Source organism: Bos indicus, chromosome 16 (genome assembly GCF_029378745.1).
Source record: "Bos indicus isolate NIAB-ARS_2022 breed Sahiwal x Tharparkar chromosome 16, NIAB-ARS_B.indTharparkar_mat_pri_1.0, whole genome shotgun sequence".
NCBI lineage: Eukaryota > Metazoa > Chordata > Mammalia > Artiodactyla > Bovidae > Bos > Bos indicus.
The window spans coordinates 14,095,053-14,121,562 of NC_091775.1; the positions used below are offsets into that span (position 1 = coordinate 14,095,053).

General features: G+C 38.7%; 1 long non-coding RNA gene across 7 annotated transcripts in view; it reads left to right on the forward strand.

Moving 5' to 3' along the window:
- LOC139176328 (uncharacterized) overlaps window positions 1-26,510 on the forward strand; it is a 187,123-nt gene that overhangs the window by 63,602 nt on the left and 97,011 nt on the right. For all 7 annotated transcript variants that reach the window (XR_011560735.1, XR_011560738.1, XR_011560740.1 and 4 more), the window contains exon 2: window positions 17,281-17,346. This is a non-coding gene — a long non-coding RNA (uncharacterized lncRNA). The remainder of the gene's footprint in view (window positions 1-17,280; window positions 17,347-26,510) is intronic.

Here is a 26,510-nt window from a genome sequence, read left to right on the forward strand (position 1 = left end):
TAAACTGCTCTGTTGTAACTATTTTGGCTAGGATCATTGAGAAGGCTGTGTTTCCCTAAGGCTTATGTAAGGCACAAATGGAAGACTTTGATATCTAGGGATGTCAGTCTGACACTTTTCATAAGCAGACACTTCAAATTACAAAAAATAAAAAGATATGTTCTGCATGAAGATGTTTTACAAATGCCAAGTAATGACGTTATGTTACTCAGAAATGTGTAACAGAGAAATTTTCTGGTATCTGGATGAATAAAAAGTCAAGGATGATATAAAATCTATTTCTAAGTTAAAATTTTTGTACTAATGTTTATTATGAACTAGTATTTTCAATTTCAAGAAATTTGACTCTTTTCCCTTAATTCCCTTAATTAATTCCAAAGACATTCTGATCCATTCAGTGGAAATAAACTTTGAATTCATTTTCAATAGTTGTCTGTTTTGAGTACTCTTGTAAAACAAGGATTCCTGGTGTGTCTATTTAGAAAGCACTTTTTCAAAAGACAACAAAAGCTTTAGGATAATTTTTCTTACATGTGAAAGCTTCCCCTTCAGAGAGCATGGATAGAGCCAGTGAACAGTTACTCAATTTCAGTCATCGACAGTAATTGAAAGAAAATATTTCTCTAAGTGTAGTCAGGATATTAAACATTAAAAATAATTAGAAGTACTTTAGAACCAAGTAGATTATTCTAGGTAAACCTGAACCCTCAAGTTTTTCAAACAACAGATTATTTCAAGAAACAATGCTTTTTCAATTTAAGGGCATTTAAAATAATGTTCTTTTAACTGACTGTATATAGAAGAATGGTAAGTCATTGAGCATAGCCTTAAATGAATTCTAAGTCTACATTCAAACTCTTGTGGAATGATATTACTCTCTTCCTGTTGTATTAGATTGATTCATTCATATACATTTTTGGCTTTGTATAAGGACACTGGAATTTTTAGCTTTCCTAGGAGATTTATCTGTCATATTTAGTAACTGGAGGTGAATGTAGAGTGAAACTAGTGAAGTTTAAGCTTTAACATCCTTTACCATTTCATGTCTTTGGAAGGGACCCAGCATTGTGTTTATATGAGCTTAAGCATGTTAAATTCTGCAAAGGTAAGATATTTTTACTGTGTAATTTGATGTCAGCTTCTCCTCTGTCATGATTTCCTTCCTGTTGGGTGACTGGGATGTGTCAAGCATTTGTGGAATCTGGCTAAGGGGAAGTTGATTTGGGCAAATATCTGAGTTCACTGTTTATCTGCAATTATCCTTAATTTCATGTTTATAATGTATTTTTATTAAAGGTAATCCACAGATTAATAATAATTTAATTTTATTAAATTATTTTGAGTAAAGTAATGCTCAAAATTCTCCAAGCCAGGCTTGGAGACATCTTGACATCTCCAAGCCAGGCTTCAGCAATATGTGAACCGTGAACTTCCTGATGTTCAAGCTGGTTTTAGAAAAGGCAGAGGAACCAGAGATCAAATTGCCAACATCTGCTGGATCATGGAAAAAGAAAGAGAGTTCCAGAATAACATCTATTTCTGCTTTATTGACTATGCCAAAGACTTTGACTGTGTGGATCACAATAAACTGTGGAAAATTCTGAAAGAGATGGGACTACCAGACCACCTGATCTGCCTCTTGAGAAATTTGTATGCATGTCAGGAAGCAACAGTTAGAACTGGACATGGAACAACACACTGGTTCCAAATAGGAAAAGGAGTTCGTCAAGGCTGTATATTGTCACCTGTTTATTTAACTTATATGCAGAGTACATCATGGGAAACGCTGGACTGGAGGAAACACAAGCTGGAATCAAGATTGCCGGGAGAAATATCAATCACCTCAGATATGCAGATGACACCACCCTTATGGCAGAAAGTGAAGAGGAACTAAAAAGCCTCTTGATGAGAGTGAAAGAGAAGAGTGAAAAAGTTGGCTTAAAGCTCAACATTCAGAAAACGAAGATCATAGCATCCTGTCCCATCACTTCATGGGAAATAGATGGGGAAACAGTGGAAACAGTGTCAGACTTTATTTTTTTGGGCTCCAAGATCACTGCAGATGGTGACTGCAGCCATGAAATTAAAAGACGCTTACTCCTTGGAAGGAAAGTTATGACCAACCTAGATAGCATATTCAAAAGCAGAGACATTACTTTGCCAACAAAGGTTCGTCTAGTCAAGGCTATGGTTTTTCCTGTGGTCATGTATGGATATGAGAGTTGGACTGTGAAGAAGGCTGAGCACTGAAGAATTGATGCTTTTGAACTATGGTGTTGGATAAGACTCTTGAGAGTCCCTTGGACTGCAAGGAGATCCAACCAGTCCATTCTGAAGGAGATCAGCCCTGGGATTTCTTTGGAAGGAATGATGCTACAGCTGAAACTCCAGTACTTTGGCCACCTCATGGGAAGAGTTGACTCATTGGAAAAGACTCTGATGCTGGGAGGGATTGGGGGCAAGAGGAGAAGGGGACGACAGAGGATGAGATGGCTGGATGGCATCACTGACTTGATGGACGTGAGTCTGAGTGAACTCTGGGAGTTGGTGATGGACAGGGAGGCCTGGCATGCTACGATTCATAGGGTCGCAAAGAGTCGGACATGACTGAGCGACTGATCTGATCTGATCTGAATCCACAAATTATTGGTGTTTTAGGTTCCCAAATCCTAGATCCACTCTGATAAAAACAGTAATGGTAACCCTGGGGGTAATGTAAATCCTTTAGGCACAGCTTTGCAGTTTTCCTTGTGACCTGTTTTCATTTCTAGTCTCCATAAATGATTTAACTTTGATTTCCTTTAGGACTGACTGATTTGATCTCCTTGCCGTCCAAGAGACTCTCAAGAGTCTTCTCCAGCACCGCAGTTTGAAGGCATCAGTTCTTCAGCACTCTGCCTTCTTTATGGTCCAGCTCTCACAACTGTATGTGACTAATGGAAAGACCATAGCCTTGACTATGTGAACCTTTGTCAGCAAAGTGATGTCTTTGCTTTTTAATACACTGTGTAGGTTTGTCATAGCTTTCCTGCCAGGAAGCAAATTGTCTTCTAATTTCATGGCTGCAGTCACCATCCACAGTGATTTTAGAGTCCAAGAAGAGAAGATCTGTCACAGCTTCCATCTTTTCCCCGTCTGTTTGCCATGAAGTGATGGGAAAGAATCCATGATCTTAGTTTTTTTAATATTGAGTTTTAAACTGCTTTTTTCACTCTCTTCCTTCACCCTCATCAGCAGGCTCTTTAGTTCCTCTTCACTTTCTGCCATTACAGTGGTATCCCTGATAGCTCAGATGGTAAAGAATCTGCCTGCAATGAAGGAGACCCTGGTTCAATTCTTGGGTCAGGAAGATCCGCTGGAGGGATAGGCTACCCACTCCAGTATTCTTGGGCTTTCCTTGTCGCTCAGCTGGTAGAAAATCCACCTGCAGTGTGGGACATCTGGGTTCTGTCCCTGGGTTGGGAAGATCCCCTGGAGAAGGGAAAGCTATCCACTCCAGTATTCTGGCCTGGAAAATTCCAAGGACTATAGAGTCCATGAGATTGCAAAGAGTCGGACACGACTAAGTGACTTTCACATCCTCATATCTGAGGTTGTTGATATTTCTCCCGGCAGTCTTGATTCCATCTTGTAACTCATCCAGCCTGGCATTTCTAATGATGTGCTCTGCATATAAGTTAAATTAGCAGGGGGACAATAGACAGCCTTGACAAACTCCTTCCTCAATCGTAACTCATTCAGTTGTTCCATACAGGGTTCTGTTTCCCTACCTCCAGCATAAAGTACAAAGTCCTCCCTAAAACTTAGAAGATAATGAATGTTTTATGTCTCTCTTGCCCAACTCCATTCCCTTCTTCACCCAACGGTCACCCTCTGTGCTCCAGTCACAGAAGCATTCCTCCTTTAATAACCACTTTCTGTAGAAACAAGCCCTCAGGTTGGGCCACATTATCCAAACTATCACCCCTATCCAGCTCACTTAGAGTAGGGCTGGACTTAGGAAAGGCATGTGATCCCATGGGAACTTTTACTTGCAGTAACCTGGATTTAGGGAAAAGAGCCTCTTGTCAGATTTTGCCAAGTCTCTGAAATGTGAGTAGTGGTGTAGATGTGGGTCTAGCAAAGCAATGTTTCCACTGTATATGGAAAGAAAAAGCAAAATAGGAACTGTGAGAAAGACTGAAACGGAGATGCTAAATGAAGCAGAGATAAAACACTATGTGGTCTCAAAGAAATGGGCAGTCTGCTCAGGATGGCTTGCCTGTGATCGATTCCAGTCGCTCATATACTGGCTGCCTTTCTCCTTGAATTCTGTTAGACACCCCTGGATACTTACCACATATCCCTCTTTCTTTGTTAGACTTGAGTGTGTACTCATAATACATGATTCTCAGAAAATTATGATGCACTGAGTTTCCATGGTATTCTGTGTTCAGTTGTCTCCATACTTCTACACAATCCTTTACTGATAACCTCTGCCTGGAATTTCTCCCTCTTCTTCAGGCACTGTCTCCACATCTTACCAAAATGACACCTTAATCATATTTTTGAAATTGTCTTCAAGAAGGTCTTTCCTGGTAAATCTTCCCCAAACACTCTTAGACTGAGTTACAGACAATGATAAATTTCAGGTTAAAAACATATGTTGCTCACAGTCATGTTTGTAACACCCCCATAGTGGTTGGTATAGTGGATAAACCCTAATTAATATTGGTTAAGGAAGGAAGCAAGAAGTAGGGGGTGAAGGAAGGGGGGAGAATAAGAAATAAATAAAAAATTATGATAAAAATAAATGAAATAATTCATTAACTTAAAAAAGTCATGTCAATAAATGACCAAGTTGAGGTTTGAACTCAGCTTAATCTGACCTTATAACTAAATTCTTTCCTATACACCAATCTCCTCCATTTACTACCATAAGAAGTAGCATATAGAAAGTAATAAATAAATGTTAGTTGAACTTCACTTAATACTGTTTGCTGGTTATTAATAAATATGGTAGCTCAGTATAAAAACCATCTAACTTTTATTCATCAATTCATTCATTTATTGTAATTGCATTTTGTGCTAGGCACTGAGAAATTATATGAGGATACAGAAATGTATGGTCTCTTGTAGTGATGATAACAGAAATTATAAATAAGGATAGTGTGTACACCTTTAACTCATATTTTGTAAACAGATTTTTGATTATTAAAGAAAAATGTAAATTCCTGAGGGACATTCTTGGTTCTGTAATGCACAAATTATGTTATATGTACTTTTGTATATTACAAAATAAAGTGAAACACTACCAGCTAAGGCATTACCATGATGTCACTTACATAGATAATCAATGCAAAAAAATAAGCTGAAGAATGTGAGTTTGGCTATACATTCCTTATTTTAGTAGCAACAGTTATGCAAAAGAATATATTCATTTTCATGGATAATCCTTATTAAAGCAGACAGGCAGTATGTGAGATCAATAAATATTAATCAGTAATAAGAAAATAAATAGGGGCTGAAAACCTACTTTTTTCAGCCCTCTGCTTGTTTTGTTATATAGCCTGTCTCTAGCTCTCCAGATACCTTTAAGGGATTTATTAAGGTTCCCTGGAAACAGACTTTTGTGATGAAGATTTAAAAAAAAATTATTTATTTGTCTGTGCCAAGTCTTAGTTGCAGCATGTGGAATCTAGTGGAATCTAGTTCCCTGATCAGGGATCAAACCCTGGTACCCTGAGTTGGTAGCTCAGAGTCTTAGCTGCTATAACCAGGGCAGTCCCTGTTATAGGAGATTTGAATGTAAAAGGATTATAGGAAAAAGGCTCTAGGAGAAATTCCCTGTAAGGGTGTGAGGGACAAAGATTCAGCAAAGGGAGAAGTTGAAAAATAATTCATTTTAACAGAGGCATCAGTTGATCCCAGGCATCCGTGCTGGATCAGCCAGTCAAGAATCTGCCTGCAATGCAGGAGACCCGAGTTCGACCCCTGGGTTGGGAAGATCCCTTGGAAAAGGAAATGGCAACCCACTCTAGTATTCTTGCCTGGGAAATCCCATGGATGGAGGAGCCTGATGGGCTACAGTTCTTGGGGTTGCAAAGAGTTGGCCACAACTTAGCAACTAAACAACAATAGCAACAATCAGTTGATCCCACAGAAAGCTTTGGACCTGTCATGTAAATTAATATGAGGTACTATAGGAAGTACATAAGAAATTGATTGAGATATTAATAAGAATGAGGCCTTTGTATATCCCGGGTCACCACAAGCAAGTTGCCCCAGTGAGTGGGTATAACTGTGGGTGGGGGCAATAGTCTTTCACAGAGGGCAGCTCCCAGAGAGGATGTTATTTTCTGCTGGAGATTGAAGTGCAATTATCTGGATAATTCTATTAACTGTTTTTAAATACTTCAATTAGGTAATGTAACTCTCTCATTAAAAGTAACAGTAAATGTCATTTTAAAATAGGTATCTGTATGAGTTTTTTGAAATCCTGTAAAATGCTCTTTGCATGTTAATGTTTCAGGGAGAGAGCAATCTGAACTCATTTCAGCACCATCCTCCCCCCACACCACACAAATATACTTTTTTTTCTCTTTTTTTGCTATCAAAGCTTGTCTATCACCTCTTAACCAATGGATCACAATTTGAATTAACTAATCATGCAAAGAGTTGACTCATTGGAAAAGACTCTGATGCTGGGAGGGATTGGGGACAGGAGGAGAAGGGGATGACAGAGGATGAGATGGCTGGATGGCATCACTGACTCGATGGACATGAGTCTGAGTGAACTCTGGGAGTTGGTGATGGACAGGGAGGCCTGGCATGCTGTGATTCATGGGGTGGCAAAGAGTCGGACACGACTGAGCGACTGAACTGAACTGAACTGAATCAGTACAATCATTTATCATCTTAATTTCAAAATGCAGTTGACCCTTGAACAACATGGATTTGAACTGTCCAGATCCACTTTTACAGATATTTCTCAGTAATAAATACTGCAGTACTACATGGTCCTCAGTTGCTTGAATCTGCTAATGCAGAAGAACCCTGCATGGGGAGGGCCAGCTATAAATTCTATGGGAATTAACAGTCTCAAGTTGTTCAGGGGTCAACTGTATTGATTTTAATCTGTTTAAATTAGATACATTTGTCTAATAACTTGGCTTTTAACTTGTCAGTCAAGATTGCATAATGTGTCTAAGTCACTCCATGTGCGAGGGTGTTTTTCCCACAAATATCTTCCAACTGTGTTACTCTCAATTAGTTGTCTCTATTTACAGAACTCAGGAGGCCTCAGTGATAATCTAAGAAGGTAAAGCTGTGTGAGAATAATTAGCCAGATCACTTTTTCTCAAATTGCTTTCAATAATTACATTTGTCTGTAAAACCCCAAAATGTGTATAGAGAAGATGAAGGTCATGAATAATAAACATTTTATACATACATAGTAATGAGTGAGCACTACTTTTAGTAATTCAAAATTTCTATAAGTGGATCATTTTTGCTAATTGCATGCTTTATGTCTTGCCCATAAAATCATAAAAGTTACTAATTTTCCATTACATACAAATATGTAAAGTATACTGCACAGATGGGTTTTAGATTCCTGTTTGCCAGAGGAGCTTCATTAAGCATCAAGCATAAAGGAAATTGCACAGTTAAACATGAATCCATTCTTCATTTTTGCTTCTTGGAGACATTTTATTTTTGGAGACAATCTCCTTAATTAACATTTGTTTGTCCTAAAATTTGTGTCAGGTTTTATAATATAATGCATCTTAAGGTCAAATTCATGTTTAGAAATGTGTACTTGGGGGGAAGTATGGCACTTTTCTCATCCTTATGTTTCCAGAACTTAGTGGGGTGTCTGGCTTTCAATAGCTGTTTATTGAAGGTGAAAGAAATTAGCTAAGTGATAACAGGCCAACTAATTGGGTGTCTGTGTACCAAGTTAATTATAGTGTTTATAGCTGTGAACACTATAATGTTACACTCACCCTTGAAAAACCATATGTGGAGGTAACTTATTAACTATGTCTATATAAAAATACTTGTTTATATAATTTCTTATGAAGTGTGTATATTCAATTGCACAAATAGCATTAGATGTAGGGGCCATGCATATTATTAATATGTTCTAGAAGAAATAAATTACCTTACAAACTTAAATTTCTAGCTATATTACTTGGCATATGTTTCTGGCATCCTTAAACGTACTGATAACTAGCATGGCTGGTTGAATCTTAGAACAAAGCTCTAAAAATAGTTGACATTTTTCTGTTTCTATAGTAACAATGAAAATGGCTTCAAACTTTAGCACTGCTCCCACAGAGCTTAATGTTCTCCCTAGATTGGTTATACACTATTCTGCTTTGTTATTGTAGTAAAAACCACCATTACTCTTTTCTTCATGTCTGTGATGTGTCTTATAACAATCTGATCACTAGTGTAACAATCTGAGTGTTTACCTGCTATGGTTAAAACAAACATCCCAGTGACTTTCCAAAAAATTGAGTTTTACCTCAAAGCAGGCTAAAACCAGACTGAGTTTTTACATGATGTGATTTGAACCATACTAGAAGGATCCAGATAATGTCTGCATTTGCCTCAGTTTTTAGTGGAAATCATTGTCCATCTCTTTTAATGAACTGGCCACTGCTAACTATGTGGGGAGTCCTAGTAAATCCCATAATTTTGGGCATAACTTAGTAACAGTCACATCAATTCCAGTGTACCTTCCCCTTGAAACATCATCTAAATGAGTTTATCTGTCTTGTTTTGTGAGTAATCCTCAGTGTTGTAGGTATAGATGGGATACCAGACCACCTGACCTGCCTCTTGAGAAATTTGTATGCAGGTCAGGAGGCAACAGTTAGAACTGGACATGGAACAACAGACTGGTTCCAAATAGGAAAAGGAGTACGTCAAGGCTGTATATTATCACCCTGCTTATTTAACTTATATGCAGAGTACATCATGGGAAACGCTGGGCTGGAAGAAACACAAGCTAGAATCAAGATTGCTGGGAGAAATATCAATCACCTCAGATATGCAGATGACACCACCATTATGGCAGAAAGTGAACAGAAACTAAAAAGCCTCTTGATGAAAGTGAAAGAGGAGAGTGAAAAAGTTGGCTTAAAGCTCAACATTCAGAAAATGAAGATCATGGCATCCAGTCCCATCACTTCATGGGAAATAGGTGGGGAAACAGTGGAAACAGTGGCAGACTTTATTTTTCTGGGCTCCAAAATCACTGCAGATGGTGACTGCAGCCATGAAATTAAAAGACACTTACTCCTCGGAAGGAAAGTTATGACCAACCTAGATAGCATATTCAAAAGCAGAGACATTACTTTGCCAACAAAGGTCCATCTGGTCAAGGCTATGGTTTTTCCTGTGGTCATGTATGGATGTGAGAGTTGGACTGTGAAGAAGGCTGAGCACTGAAGAATTGATGCCTTTGAACTGTGGTGTTGGAGAAGACTCTTGAGAGTCCCTTGGACTGCAAGGAGATCCAACCAGTCCATTCTGAAGGAGATCAGCCCTGGGATTTCTTTGGAAGGAATGGTGCTGAAGCTGAAAATCCAGTACTTTGGCCATCTCATGCGAAGAGTTGACTCATTGGAAAAGACTCTGATGCTGGGAGGGATTGGGGGCAGGAGGAGAAGGGGATGACAGAGGATGAGATGGCTGGATGGCACCACCGACTCGATGGACGTGAGTCTGAGTGAACTCCGGGAGTTGGTGATGGACAGGGAGGCCTGGCGTGCTGTGATTCATGGGGTCGCAAAGAGTCGAACACGACTGTGCGACTGAACTGAGCTGAATAAATGTTTTGATGAGTGAGTGTTAGATGAATAAAAATGTGCTTTATCTGGGAGAGGGAAAATTAATTTTCAACATGCCACTTATACTTTTTAAGGTTAATTAAGTTCTAAAATATATCTCTCTACATCTCTTGACCACCCAGTGGAAGTCATACACCTCAAAGATGTCCAAGTCCCAATACTAGAAGGTTGTGAATACGTTAGGTTATGTGCAAAGGGTAATTATGGCAGCAGATGGAATTGAGGTTGCTACTCAGCTGAACTTGAATGAGGATGTTTATTCTTGATTATCCTATTGGGCCCTGCTATGGGCTGAATGATTGTGCCTCTCACTCCCAGATTCATATGTTGAATCCTAATGTTCGTTGTGATTGTGTTGAAGTGGAGGTGGCCTTTGGGAGTTAATTAGGGAATGAGGTCAGAGCTCTCAGAATTGGAATTGGTGCCTTAATCACAGAGTCCTAGAGAACTCCTTGCCCCTTCTTCCAAGTGAAGCTACAGCGAAAAAATTGCAAACTGCCACAGACTTGATCTTGGACTTCACAGTGTCCAGAACTGTGAGAAGTAGACTACTGTTGTTTATAAGCCACCCAGTCTCTGGTAGTTTGCTGTTGTAGCCCAAAGAGATTAAGGCAGGCTCAGTGTAATCACAAAGGATCTTAACAGTGAAAGTGGGAGACAGAAGAGAGAACAGAGAGGTGGCCCCCTGAGAAGCACTTGGCCAGATGGCTCTGGCTGTGATGATGGAAGGAAGAGGACAGAAGCCAAGGGAAGCAGGTGTCATTGGAGCAGGAAGAGACAAGGAAACAAAGTGTTTCCTGTTGTTTCCAGAAGGAAAGCCACCCTGCTGACACCCTCTTTTTAGCTCAATAAGACTTAATCTTTTGAGCTCTAGAATGGCAAGATGAAAATTTTGTTTTAAGCCATTAGGTTTGTTGTAAAATGTTTCAGTAGCAAGATCCCCTGGAGGAGAGCATGGCAACCCACTCCAGTATTCTTGCTTGGAGAATCCCCATGGACAGAGGAGCCTGGTGGGCTACAGTCCATGGGATTGCAGAGTTGGACACAACTGAGCAACTAGGCACAGCAAATGGAAACTAATATAGTGGGGAGCAAAGTGAATTTTCAGTAACAATTTGACCTAGAAATTGAAGGCTAGATAACTTTTATGAAGATTCTCTGATTTTCCAGGGATCACCTGATAATTAGGGTAGAAGAATACTGCATCTAGAGAAGTCAGTCTCTTAATATGAAGCAAAATGAAAGTAGAATTCCCATTGTTCTATATTTAAGAAATTCTTTTTATTTATTACAGCTTTTCATTAGGAAAAAATCCATGAAAAATAATTTTTATTACTAGATTTGAATGAGAAATAGGTCAAGCTAATTGGAGAATGCGATGGCACCCCACTCCAGCACTCTTGCCTGGAAAATCCCATGGACAGAGGAACCTGGTTGACTGCAGTCCATGGGGTAGTGAAGAGTCGGACACAAATAAGTGACTTCACTTTGACTTTTCATTTTCTTGCATTGGAGAAGGAAATGGCAACCCACTCCAGTGTTCCTGCCTGGAGAATCCCAGGGACGGGAGAGCCTGGTGGGCTGCCACCTATGGGGTTGCACAGAGTCGGACACAACTGAAGCGACTTAGCAGCAGCAGCAGCAGCAGCAGGTCAAGCTAATAAGTAAGCAATAAATGAGAAACCAAGTCATCAATTTTATTCATTGTTAGCATATAATTCAATGTTAGCAAAAGATTATTGTCCTTTTACAGTCTATATTTGATGGATTGTTTTTGTGTGTGATAATGTTCCACAATTCACCAACTTCATTCATTGATATGAATAAGGTATATGACTTTATTGCTGGTGTTGAAGTAATATTTTGTAAATATATATCAGTGATATATAAGGAATTTTTAATGTTTTTTAATTCAGCTGTTTTATAATTTTCATCTTCCTTTTATTAAGACTAGAATAATCAGTCTATTTGTAATAATGTGTTCCATGTTATTAAGAAATAGACATTATATTTGATTTTTATAGCCAACTTAATCTTTCACACTTTATGAGATCTGTGAATAGTTTCTTGCTCTGGAAAGTGATGTTGGTGCATTTATTCAGTATCATCTTAAAGAATCTGCCTGTAGTGCAGAAGACTCAGTTTTAATTCCTGAGTCAGGAAGATCTGCTGGAGAAAGGAATGGCTACCCATCCTGACCAGCTATAGTCGTGAGGTTGCGAAGGATTGGACACGACCGAGAGATTAACACTTTCACTTCTATGATCATGTATACCCAATAAGAATCAACATTTCAATGAGATGAAATACTTTCTCTGTGGTTGTACTTCATAAAGTGAGCATTGTCTGATACCAAGTTAGCATTTTGCTCAAATCTGACCCAGTTCAAACCTGCTACATTTGTTATATTCACTTAGAATTTTCCCACTCAGATTTATTCTTTTTCAACATTTAATAAATGTCTGATTTTAAGTAGAGAAATGGCATGTTCTTTTATACATTTAAAAACCATAATGTTGGCTGACATATGGAGAATGGTTTGTAAGGTAGACCAGGAGTCCTAGAACAAAATAAAAGATGACTTTGTGTAAGATCCTATTTTAGTGGTCCAGGTGAGTGAGATGTTGGTTTGATTTAGAATAATTATAGATTAGATGGAAAGAACTGGATATATTCAAGAAATGTAGATTTTTTTAAAGTTAAATCTTGCATGAAGTATAAATGGATATGATGACTAAAGCACATCAGAAACATGATCTAGTTTTTGACATGAGTTACTGAATGAATGTCTACTGAAAAGTAACATGATATTTGGCAAAACTAATACAATTATGTAAAGTTTAAAAATAAAATTAAAAAGAAAACTGAATCTAGAAAAAAATAAATAAAAGATTTGTTTGGGGAAGTCAGTTTCTGTAGGATTTCAGTAATTCCCTTTTGAACATGGTAAGTCTTAGATGACTACTGGGTTTTAAAGTAGCAATTTGGATAGACAAATCTAGAATTTCAGATTAGGTCCAGGGTAGAAACACCGATTTAGTAGATACAGACTTACAGATGAATGATAGCTAATGCTGTGGGCCCATGTGAGATTCCTGGGAGTGTGGGTATAATAGGAAGGACTTAGGAGAAGGCAATGGCACCCCACTCCAGTACTCCTGCCTGGAAAATCCCATGGACAGAGGAGCCTGGTAGGCTGCAGTCCATGGGGTCGCTAAGAGTTGGACACGACTGAGAGACTTCACTTTCACTTTTCACTTCCATGCATTGGAGAAGGAAATGGCAACCCACTCCAGTGTTCTTGCCTGGAGAATCCCAGGGATGGGGGAGCCTGGTGGGCTGCCGTCTATGGGGTCACACAGAGTCGGACACGACTGAAGTGACTTAGCAGCAGCAGCAGGGTACTCCAGTTCTTGGGGTCTGAGCAGAAACAGAAGAACCAGCAATCAAGCCTGAGTAGAGAGTTTGTGAAGTAGAGGAAAACAAAGACGGAATGATAGAGGAGAAGCCAAAAGAAGTAAACATTGGATTTGACATTGGCAAAGATATACCACACTGAATGCAAAGAAAATAAATAAACTGAAGTGTTTTTTCTCTAATTGGAATATTGATTAATAGTGTTTTTACCTTAAACTTTCCAATACTAAATTAGCCACTTCTATTGAAATATACAAATATGTTATTAATTTTATAATATATTTTGCCCTTTGAGTATCTTGGTCAGCTTTCCAAATGTGTAATTTTTATCTAACAGATCGTTATTCATTTGGCCAATTTTATGTATTTATTTTACATACTTGAAACCTAAAATTGTCATTATCCAAACACCTATTTCAGTGGACTTAATCTATTATAAAGAATTGGACAAGTACTTCATTGTTTCTCCTTATGAATATAAATCAGTTGCTTTTACATCTATATTTTGTTTCATTTCAGTGAACAGTTATTGAGTACATACTAGCTATCCTTCTTGTTCCTGGAAAATAAGATAATAATAAGAGCTTATGCTTTGTGAGAAGAATAGCAATCAGTATTGAATTTGGCTGGAGTGACCAAATAATAGCTGTTCAACAAGATAAACATTTATTTCTCTCTTATGAGAGAAAAAATATATATATCAAGTAGTTAGTCCAAAGATGATAAATACAGTAATTATCCATTACATAATTCTTTTTGTTGGTCATGCCACCTTCCATTACACGTGACTTCCACTTTATGGTACCTTTGGTTCCAGTCTGCATATTCTCACTTTCACCAGAGAAAAGAAGGTAGAGGATGGGATCATCATACTGAGGACACTTCTTAGAAGTCTTACATAACATTTTTTGTATCTCTTAGATCAGAACTTAAACATATGACATGACCACCTTTGATGGTAGGCTGGAAGCCATAATGCTCACTTGAATATGTGGTTTCTTCTTACAAACCCACAAGGGCATTTTTCAGTGTGGACATTTGCATGAATAATTTTTACAAGAAAATAATTTGCCAAAAAAAAAAAAATGTACAGAGCCTCAAGCGAAGAGAAAATAATGGAAATTCACCCAAAGTGGATAGAACAAGAAAGATTTAATTTCACCTAATCTGAGTCTTACTTAATAAGGAGTTATGCAGACAGTTAGGAGTGGAGGAAGGGAAAGGTCTTCTAAAAATGAACATAGAATAAGCAACGGCACCCAAGAGAGGAATGTCAGTTACTTTAGTAGGGATATACAATTAGATGAGTTCTTTTAAGAGGATAAAGTAGTTTGAGATGTGTATAAGACTAGAGGGAGAAGGCAGTGGCACCCCACTCCAGTCCTCTTGCCTGGAAAATCCCATGGACGGAGGAGCCTGGAAGGCTGCAGTCCATGGGGTCGCTGAGGGTCAGATGCGACTGAGCGACTTCACTTTCACTTTTCACTTTCATGAGTTGGAGAAGGAAATGGCAACCCACTCCAGTGCTCTTGCCTGGAGAATCCCAGGGATGGGGGAGCCTGGTGAGCTGCCATCTATGGGGTTGCACAGAGTCGGACACAACTGAAGTGACTTAGCAACAGCAGCAGTGTAAGACTAGAGAACTTGGCAGTGAAGCTCTCAGAGAGTGCTCTGTGCTATACAAAGGAGCCTAGATTTCTTTGTTAAATTCAGGGCACCGTTAAAGGACTTTAAAGAGAGGAATGACATCATTCAGATTCCTTTTTAGCTAGATTTCTCTGGCAGGATTGCAGACCACAGATATGAATCAGAACCAAGTTGGAGGTAGGAGCATTATTTAAATGAAAACAACACTTTGGAAAGATGATGAAAGTCTGACATAAGGAAAGATAATAAGGAGTGTTGTGTAATAAAGAATTGTCTAGTCTTTGCCCCTGGTTCTGGAACAGAGCCTCCAAATTCTTGGAATTTCAGGAATGACAAGAGTGCCTTAGTTTTGCCCCAATGTACACTCAGGCCAGTCCTGAGGTTATGCTAATTAGATGGGGGGCATAATTTATGTTAATGAGATGACTCAGGATGTGGGTGACCATATTAGAACGACCCAGCCTTGTAATTAGAAGGATTTGAGCTATTTGATGTCTGATTGACATCAGGGAGGGAGAGGGCAGGACGCTGAGTTAACTACCTGGCCAATGATTCAGTCCTGTGTGCCTGTGTGAATAAATCCCAATAAAAAGTCTAGACTGGGAGGCTTGGGTGAGCTTCCAGTTAACCGCACTCTGAGTGTGTACTATCACACATCAGTGTGACAAGATGCTGATGTATTAGCGTTTGGAACCCACCCAGACCTCATCTTATGCATCTCCCCTTTAGCTGGCTCTGACTTGTATACTTTTCTGTTACAATAAAAACTGTAGTTGGAAGTACTGCACATTCCTAAGTTGTGTGAGTTTTTCTAGAGAATTATTGAAACTCAAGGGTAGTGGGGGCTTCTCTGGTGGCTCAGACAGTAAAGAATGTGCCTGCAGTTCCAAACCTGGGAGACCTGGGTTGGATCCCTGGATCAGGAAGATCCCCTGGAAAAGAAAATGGCAACCCACTTCAATATTCTTGCCTGGAGAATCCCATGGACAGAGGAGCCTGGGGGACCACAGTCCTGGGGTCACAAAAGAGATGGACATGACTGAATGACTGGAGCACATACACACACATACTCTTAGTCAAGTTTGACCCAACTCTGTGTATTTAGTGTCAGACTTGCTTTGCAGGGAGCAAATGAAGAAAAGGAAGGAGACTTCAGGTATTTCAGGTAATTGTTCCAAACAAAAGAAATTACAGTTGTATCCTAAGTTAAGCATCAGCTGGACTTTATGCATAAAGTGGAGGTAGATGCTCACCCCAGAATATAAAAGCATGTTTACTCCCTTGAGTGTCTGGTGAAACTTTTTAAAGTTGTTCAGGCTCTGAGCCATCTTCTGTTTCAAGGACTACCCCATTGACAGCAGGACAGACTGGTTCCTGCCAATCAAACATACTTCTAGTTTTGGGACAAGCAATAATGCCCCAACAAAATTTCCAAATGTACCATTTTTATTACAAACAACTGACTGACTGACATAGAGTGAGAAAAATCAGTGTAGCCAAGACAAAAATGCTGAAAAAAATAAATTACACAAGCAGAGAAAAAAAGGAAATACAGATGTATGAGGATAAACAGTGAAAATTCAGTTCAGTCACTCAGTCGTGTCTGACTCTTTGCGACCCCATGAATCACAGCACTCCAGGCCTCCCTGTCCGTCACCAACTCCCGGAGTTCACTCAAACTCACCTCCAACGAGTTGGTGATGCCATCCAGCCATCTCATTCTCTGTTGTCTCCTTTTCCTCCTGCCCCCAATCCCTCCCAGCATCAGAGGCTTTTCCAATGAGTCAACTCTTCGCATGAGGTGGTCAAAGTACTGGAGTTTCAGCTTTAGTATCAATCTTTGCAAAGAAATCCCAGGGCTGATCTCCTTCAGAATGGACTGGTTGGATCTCCTTGCAGTCCAAGGGACTCTCAGGAGTCTTCTCCAACACCACAGTTCAAAATAGTAGACAACAAGTAAGAGGATGATATCATGGAAACCAAAGGAATTTATTTAATGAATAGTAAAACAAATGAATAATTCAGAATATTTTTAAAAATAAAGATATAAAGGATTATAGGTGTCTTTTACATAGTAAGGCAGTTTTCACTAGCAAATGGGGAAATTTTTCTGACTTTGTAGGTTAACTTGCTATCTGTTTTTCAGGGCTAATAAAATTTGACTGTCTAAGTATTTGAATAAACTGAGAATTCCACCTGGACTTTTGCAAGTTTAGGTGTCTAAAAATAAATGATATAGCTAGCATAAAATGTGTAGAATGTTCTTATATTTACCTCTACTTTTTAAAAATATCTGAACTTCTAGATATACTACTATTTCTATGAGTAACTAGAATAAATGGATGATTGGATATACTATTTTTTTCTTTTCTTTCAGATGTTTTATCTGCATTTTTGCAAACTGTACATTTCCAAGTAAAAGATGAGACTTCCACTTCTCCAGGTAAATGTGTAACAGTTGGACAATATTAAGTAAAACTTCACAATTTAATTTGTTAGCTTTGAATTTAGAAAAGTCTATGCATCATTCACTGCTCCTAATATAAGGTGATACATCAGCAACTGTTTGTGGCTTTTATGAAATTTAATTTACCTGCTAATTTTTTTTTCCAGTTTTATCTCAGTGAAGAACAAAATGAAGGGCAATTTTAAACTCTCTCAGTTTTAATCAAAATTGAGGAAGATAGGACTTAGACTTTAGTTTGAAAGATTTTGGGAAGCGATACAAAATGTATTGTTTAACTACTAGGCAATTTTCTGTTAGAAAACTAGATTAACCTGGCAGAATTTTTTGTAAGGATTTATATTTTTAAAGGATGATACTAAGTAATATTACTATGTGTGTACACATGGGAACAGAAGAATAATCCTTGTAATAATTGACAGATTGATTCATTTTATCTGTCACCTTTATAATAAGTTAGATGACACTCATCTACTATGTGTCAGTCTTCTGCATGGTTGGTTCCAATGTAAATTTAGTAATTCTTTATTCAACTTACTAATATATTTTCCCTTTTAACTTATTAGTAATACACTACTATCCTATGCCCATAATCTGGTCTTCAAAAAACATATTTTATTATAGGAAGGATTTGTTTGCTTTTGTAGATGTAACTTTTAGTCTACAAATGTCTAAATTTTGCTAAGTTTATTTAGTATTATCTGTAATATGCTATATCAGAAAACATATAGTCACATAATTTGTATCCTGATTTCTAAATTTTATTTATCACTCTTACTTGTTCTCTATCTGATACATCCTTCAAGTGTGCTGTGTGCTAAGTTGCTTCAGTCATGTCCAACTCTTTGTGACACTATGGACTGTAGCCTGCCAGCCTCCTCTGTCCATGGGACTCTCCAGGCAAGAATACTGAAGTGGGTTGCTATGTCCTTCTCCAAGAAAATCTTCCCAACCCCAGGATCGAACCCGTGTCTCTTAAGTCTCCTGCATTGGTTAGTGGTTTATTTACCACCAGCTTTTAAGAATCCTAGCCAAAAACAACAACAAAAATGCATTTAACAAACTCCAGTGTTAACTCCAAGCACATGCATACACAGGTACAAGATGAGAGAGGGAGTTCTGTTCAGTTGCTCAGTTATGTCTGACTCTTAGGGACGCCGTGGACTGCAGCATGCCAAGCTTCCCTGTCCATCGCCAACTCCCAGAGCCTGTTCAAACTCATGTCAATCAAGTCGGTGATGTCATCCAATCATCTCTTCCTCTGTTGTCTCCTCCTCCCGCCTTCAGTCTTTCCCAGCATCAGGGTCTTTTCCAGTGATTCAGTTGTTTGTATCAGGTGACCAAACTATTGGAGCTTCAGCTTCAGCATTAGTTCTTCCATTGAATATTCAGGGTTGATTTCCTTTAGGATTGGCTGGTTTGATCTCCTTGCAGTCCAAGGGACTCTCAAGAGTCTTCTCCAACACTACAGTTCAAAAGCATCAGTGCTTTGGTGCTCAGCTTTCTTTAAGGTCCAACTCTCACATCCATACATGACTATTGGAAAAACCATAGCTTTGACTAAATGGACCTTTGTCGACAAAGTAATGTCTCTGCTTTTGAATGTGCTGTCTAGGTTGGTCATAACTTTTCTTTTAAGGAGCAAGTGTCTTTTAACTTCATGGCTGCAGTCACCATCTGCAGCGATTTTGGAGGCCAGAAAAATAAAGTCTGTCACTGTTTGCATTGTTTCCCCATCTGTTTGCTATGAAGTGATGTAACTGGATGCCATGATCTTAGTTTTCTGAATGTTGAGTTTTAAGCCAGCTTTTTCACTCTCCTCTTTCACTTTTATCATGAGGCTCCTTAGTTCCTCTTTGCTTTCTGCCATAAGGATGGTGTCATCTGCATATCTGAGGTTATTGATATTTCTCCTGACATTTTTGATTCCAGCTTATGTTTCATCCAGCCTAGCATTTCACATGATGTACTCTGCATAGAAGTTAAATAAGCAGGGTGACAATATACAGCCTTGATGTACTCCTTTCCTGATTTGAAACCAGTCCATTGTTCCATGTCTGGTTCTAACTGTTAGCTTCTTGACCTGCATGTAGATTTCTCAGGAAGCAGGTCAGGTGGTCTGGTATTCCCATTTCTTTAAGAATTTTCCACAGTTTGTTGTGATCCACATAGTCAAAGGCTTTGGCATAGTCAATAGAGCAGATGTTTTTCTGGAATTCTCTTGCTCTTTCTATGATCCTGTGAATGTTGGCAATTTGATCTCTGGTTCCTCAGCCTTTTCTAAATCCAGCTTAAACATCCGGAAGTTCTTAGTTCACGTACTGAAGTCTAGCTTGGAGAACTTTGAGCACTGCTTTGCTAGTATGTGAGATGAGTGCAATTGTGCAGTAGTCTGAACATTCTTTGGCATTGCCTTTCTTTGGGATTGGAATGAAAACTGACCTTTTCCAGTCCTGTGGCCACTGCTGAGTTTTCCAAATTTGCTGGGATATTGAGTGCAGCACTTTCACAGCATCATCTTTTAGGACTTGAAATAACTCAGCTGGAACTCCGTCACCTCCACTAGCTTTGTTTGTAGTGATGCTTCACTATGAACAAATGCATTGGCTCAGAGGTTAAAGTGTCTGCCTGGAATGCGGGAGACCTGGGTTTGATCCCTGGGTCAGGAAGATCCCCTGGAGAAGGAAATGACAACCCACTCCAGTACTCTTGCCTGGAGAATCCCATGGAGGGGAGGAGCCTGGTAGGCTACAGTCCATGGGGTCTCAAAGAGTTGGACACGACTGAGCGACTTCACTTTCATTTTCACTGTATTTAAATTCACTATGAACAGCACTTTAACAGCATCATCTTTTAGGACATCTAATAGCTCAGCTGGAATTCCATCACCTTCACTAGCTTTGTTCGTAATGATGCTTGAGAGAGGGAGAGACAGAAAGCCAGTGGTTGTGGAAAGACTGCTTCCTGTGTTCTTCCTGTAAATCAGTTGCATGATTACTACCCAGGCCTTGACTCATCTTTATTTAAAAGGATTACATGGCATAATTTAATTTTCCTTGAAAAGTGAACGTTTCTTCTGACTTTTGATAAATATTTGCATGATAAGAAAACCCTTGGCTTCTGAGAATGAAATATAGATATTACTCCATTGAAACTAAAATTCTGCTATCAGGAGAGATCTTTTGAAGATCAAATCAGACTTACAGGCAGATTGAAGCTACCAATGAAAGCCCGGGTTTAAATGCTCTGTGTTTGCATATTTCTCCTGAGATACCAATTCTTTCTTCTTAGTTCATTCACAGGCACGTTGACAATTCCTAATGCTCTGGGGACATAAAGATGAAGCAGGGCTAGCCCCTGTTATCAGAGAGATGAGTTTTGGCTAGTGTTGTTTCTGACTGTGCCCAGCTGGTATTTTATCAGCATCTCAATTTCTACCCCAGGCTGATTGCCATACTCAACTCCAGGTACTGTTTTGATCTAAAGGAGTTGTCTGACACCCCCTTCCCTTCCACCATCTGGGTGCCTGGTCTTCTGAACAAATTCTAGCCTAGCTTCTCCTCTGATCATTTGGCATTAAGCATGTTTGTTACTGACCATGTCTGTGCTCGGATGAAGAGATTAACCATCCCCTGTACCTGGCTTGATTAAATAACATCCAATGTGTTTCTTATTTCTTAGTTTTTAACACCAGATTTGGATGACACTACCTACCACTAGAATAGAACAAAATCTTCATAGTCGCTGGGTATTTGAAGTGTAGATACTAACTTTATTCATTCAGTTATACTTAAGAGAAAGTTTATACCCATAATTTCACTTGCCTTCCTTGAAACTGACAGTTTTCACTCATTTACTACAGGGTTTGATTAGCTTCCAAGATAATTTTTATAGGGTCTAAGAGAAGTTAAAGGAAGTGTTTTGGAAATGAGGTTCAGATCAGATCAGATCAGATCAGTCGCTCAGTTGTATCCGATTCTTTGCGACCCTGTCCATCACCAAATCCCGGAGTTCACTGAGACTCATGTCCATCGAGTCAGTGATGCCATCCAGCCATCTCATCCTCTGTCATCCCCTTCTCCTCCTGTCCCCAATCCCTCCCAGCATCAGAGTCTTTTCCAATGAGTCAACTCTTCGCATGAGGTGGCCAAAGTACTGGAGTTTCAGCTTTAGCATCCTTCCTTCCAAAGAAATCCCAGGGCTGATCTCCTTCCCAACCAACTGGATAAGAATTAGACATCAGCTGTGGGCTGAATGCCATGATCTCAAGTGGCCCAGGTAGACGCTTGCTGAGAGTAGTCACCAGTTCCAGTGATCTCTGCTGCCTTCAGAATCTGTCCACTAGATTTCCAGACACTTCTCTTTCACACTAAATTTAAAACCACAAATTACTTGAATTATGTATCCCCAAAATTCATCTTTGTGGAATTAATTATATGAAAGAATTTGAGAGTTATTTCATCTTATACTTTTGATTTGAATGGAGATTATAGCCCATGGAAAAGAAATCATATAGTTCATAATAACTGACTCAGAAGTTCTCTTTGTTTTCCAGCTTCTATTTTCACTACAATAAAATATTATTTTAGGCAGATTTCTCAATTAGGTGAAATGTCATGTCATTAATGGTGAAATGCCATGTCATTAATGGCAGATCGCCTGTAATAAATTCATGCCTTTCCCATATAAAATATATGAGTGTTCTAAACATGTACTTATTTAAAAAAATTTTGTAGAAGAAATTTTCAGAAATTATTCAAAATGGTAATAGTAACATAGGTTTGGAAGTATATGTGAAAGCTCTTTAAACACAGAAGTTAATTACCGTTTGGCTTCTTTTATAGAAATCAGATAATTTAACAAGAACTGTTGAATGAATATGACACAGGAATTCATCATGCATGCGGTCGCACTATATGAATGGGGACTGCTACAAATAAATACATGAGGCAGGATTTAATTTAATTTTTAGTCCTAACATCTAAGTTCAAGATTTATCAATAGGATTTAATGCTTTTATATCTCTTTGGGATGAGAATTATGCTAACAACTTCAATTAAATAAATTGAAATTGTCTTTGTTTCACCTGATAGCACCTTCATCTTCAGGTTTGTCTTTTTCTTTGTTTTTCCCGAGCCACCATCACACCAAAATCTAACAAATTTTGCCCAAATAGTGGGCCGCTGCTGCTGCTGCTGCTAAGTCGCTTCAGTTGTGTCCTACTCTGTGCGACCCCATAGATGGCAGCCCACCAGGTTCCACCATCCCTGGGATTCTCCAGGCAAGAACACTGGAGTGGGTTGCCATTTCCTTCTCCAATGCATGAAAGTGAAAAGTGAAAGTGAAGTTGCTCAGTGGTGTCCGACTCTTAGCGACCCCATGGACTACAGCCTACCAGGCTCTTCCGTCCATGGGATTTTCCAGGCAAGAGTACTGGAGTGGGGTGCCATTGCCTTCTCTGAAATAGTGGGCAGACAGTACTTTTATTAGCAACTTTCTAAAATCTATAAAGCAGAGTTATATATATATTTTTATCAGATTTCAATCTTCTAATGCCTCTGAATTTATCCCCATCAACATAATGGGGTATAGAATGTGTTATTGCTTTAAGAGGTTAGGTTTCAGTGAGTATGTTTTGGAGGAAAGTTTAATGAGCTATCAGGGTAAGTAGTAAGCCTCTGTTTTGCCCTCCAGTAACTTCCAGTCAAGTGGTGGTTGAAAGTATAATAAATGGAGTATAAAATAATAATAACAAATAATAAGAACACGTACCCTATTAGTGGAGAAGATAATTGCTCTGACAAATAAATACAGCATTTCAATAGCAAGCATAATAATATTTTATTTACTTCAGTAGTAGCCCAATTTCTAATTAGGCAAGTCTTCTGAATATGGAGAGCTTGTGTTCTCCAGTTTCTATTTGTCAATAGTACTTTAAGTTCCTTCCATCCTTTGATTCTGTTAAAGAACCTCGGAACCCTTTTACTGCAGCCCCTAACAAGGAAAGGGAGAAAGGGGATCGCATGGGGTATACTTTTAAATCAGGACTAGAAGGGTATGTGTTACTTCCATCTTTATTCCATTGGTCTGGAACTTAATTTCGTTACTCCAGAAAGCAAAACTGTGCTATATAGTCAAGCTTGGTAGACAGGAAAAAGAGATAAAGATTTAAAATCTAGCCAGTCTCTGCCACTTCATGCCTGTTTGGCCACCAAATATCCATTGCACTGAAAGTGAAAGTGTTACTTACTTAGTTGTGTCTAACTCTTTGCAACCCCATGGACTTTAGCCTGCCAGACTTCTCTATCTATGGAATTCTCCAGGCAAGAATAGTGGAGTGGGTAACCATTCCCTTCTCCAGGGGATCTTCCTGCAGTTTATTCTTCTCCTGCATGAAGGCAGATTCTCTACCACCTGAACCACCAGGGAAGTCCATCCATTGTACTCTTCCTATGTAAATAGGACACATCCTTCCTAAGTCAGATGACTCGGCCCATGTGCTCCATGTTACGAGCAGTTACTTCTGTCTGATCTAGAGGTTGCTTATGGTATGAACCTAAAACACATGTTATTAAAAATTATGTGCATCTCCATACCCAGTATATAATGATAAAGTGAAGATATGATAATTATAATAAAAGTTGTCCAGAAAGGGCAGAATAAACCATCCAGAACAATCACTACTCCATAGAAGTTACTGGAGTCTACTGGGCACACATTATGAAAACCTCCTAATTGGGGGAGAGAAGAAGATCCTTTGACTCTGATTTTGTTCTCTAGTAACACTCCCTTAAAATTTGTCATGGTTTCTTCCTCTGTTCTTTAGGAAGTACTTTTCCTTCTGTTATCCCGCATGGCCAAAGCTAACATGTATAAGAGGGAGTGTGTCCTCTTTGGGGAAATAAAACTGTAACACCTGCTTCTTGTCGGAGATTTATCAAATACCCTTGGGTTATTTCAGTACAGGGTTTTAAGACTCAACAAGCAGTCATAGACTGTTTTTAGACTAGACTTGCTGTTTCTTTGGCAATACGGTTTATTCAAAAAGTTAGGAAGGTTTTTATCTGTTTGCTTCCAGACAGTTCCATGTGGCAATAAACACAAGTTTGTACTTAAAATTATTTCCCAAGTTTGACTTTTTCCTATATTATCTCCATCCACATGCTCTCTGATTAACCACAGCCACCTTGAGGCTACAGACACTAAGAGTCTTGGATAATATTCTTAATCTGAACTTTTTTCCCTGCAGAACGGAGTCACTTAATTTAAAAGCTTCCTTGGACTTTTGTTTTTCAAGGTTTTCTTTATGCTTTATCTCTTTCTATTTATGATCCAGAGCAATCACCTTTTCCAAACATGTCATGCCCTTAATTAGTGGACTTTCTCCATTCCCTTTGCTCTCTTTCTGAAAATCAGCAGCTTTTTAAATTGGCAGCTCCCTTTGTTGTAATGACTTCTAAAAAGCAACTCAGAATAGCTGATGGATAATATCACTCTGACTCTTCCAGGCACTATCTTAAAATTGTTGGCTCAGTAAGTATGTGGTCTTCATTTCAAGTTATTGCAGATGAATTTTTACTAAATGTTTTACCATAAAATAGTATGACTCACCCCTCTTCAAGCTTGCTTTTTTAAGTTCATTTGTCTCCTGATTCCTAACCACTACATCAGTAGTAGCACATGATCAATTTTGCTTTTGTTGTTAAGTAATACCATCCTTCTAGGTTGGAACTTCTGTACTAGTAAAAACAGACCACTGCTGTCACAATTCCAAAATTTTAGTAGTTTAACCCAACATATGTTTGTTTCTCATTCACATAAGAGCCTAATGTTTGTAGTACTGGAATGTTTTCAACCAAGTTGGTTTTCATAGAGCTAGGTGCCTTCAAATGTCTTTGTGACACTGTAAGGCCTCTAGCTTGGCTCACTGGGGAAAGACAGAGAGTAGAAAATCCTGCTACTGTTTTTAATGATCCAGGCCCATAGGTGATATTCATGGCTTCTGCCTACACTTCATTAGGTTGTAAGAGAAAGAGATCAGTCAAATGCAGCTCCACAATTGTTGGTCAGAACTACTGAGTGAACTATAGCACCGTTTAATTAAATGAGAAATGCTGACTGAGATCAAGTGATTTTGGAGAGTGTGGGGATCCAAGTGTTCAATTTACAATACCAAGTGTGAGATCCTTAAGAGACATTCAAGTGGAGATGTTAATTAAGTCAATGTATGTACAAGTCTGGGCTTTAGGGGTAGTGCCAGTGTTTGTGGAATAAATTTAGGAGCCATCAGGAAATGGAAGATACTTAAAGTCACAGGACCCAGTTCAGTTCATTGTGGCATTATACACAGTACGGCAAGAAAAAAGGGCCAAAGTCAGACTTCTGGGGCATTCCAACATTTAGAAATAAGTCTGGAGAATCTGGCAAAGAAGTTTAAAAAGGAAGTGAAACTGGGAGAGTGGCAAGTCTGAAATTCCAAATAAAAAAAGTGCTTCAGTGAAAGAGATCAATGGTCCTTGAGATCATTTAAGATGATAACCAAGAGTAAAGCATTGGATTTGGCTAGATGAAGCCTATCTACTGAGGCAGTGACTTTGGACTGGTTGGGAGAAAAGCTGAATTTAATTTCGTTTTAGAGAAAATGGAGCAGGGAAATGGGCATGAGCTGGAGTAAGAGGAATCAAGGAGCCATATTAAGGAGTGAAGCATGAAAATGTATTTGTAAATAGTCCAAGAAAGGAAAATTCAAGAGATAAGAAACAGAAGCATAATTATATATAGCAAAATGTGATTGAGAGGAGAAAATGGATGGAACTTTTGTACATACAAAGAGAGTTGGTCTTACAAAAAGTTCACCATTTTTGAAGAGAAAACAAGTTGGGTTTTTGAATTTGTGGTGGAAATATGCAGACATCTCTACTCTAAATTCCTTTAATTTTTTTCAGAGAAAAAGAAAGAAGTAGGATAACCAATTTAGAGTGAGGAGTGGGCTTTTGATGAGGGGAAAAAGGAAAAATAACTTTCTCAGTAAAGGTTACCATTGTTCTTAGTTCTGATGCTGGGATTTAAAATGTAAGCTTCAGCTAAAGCATGAACAATGAGGCATCTGAAAAGGAACATTGCTTGGTGGTGGTGGTGGTTGG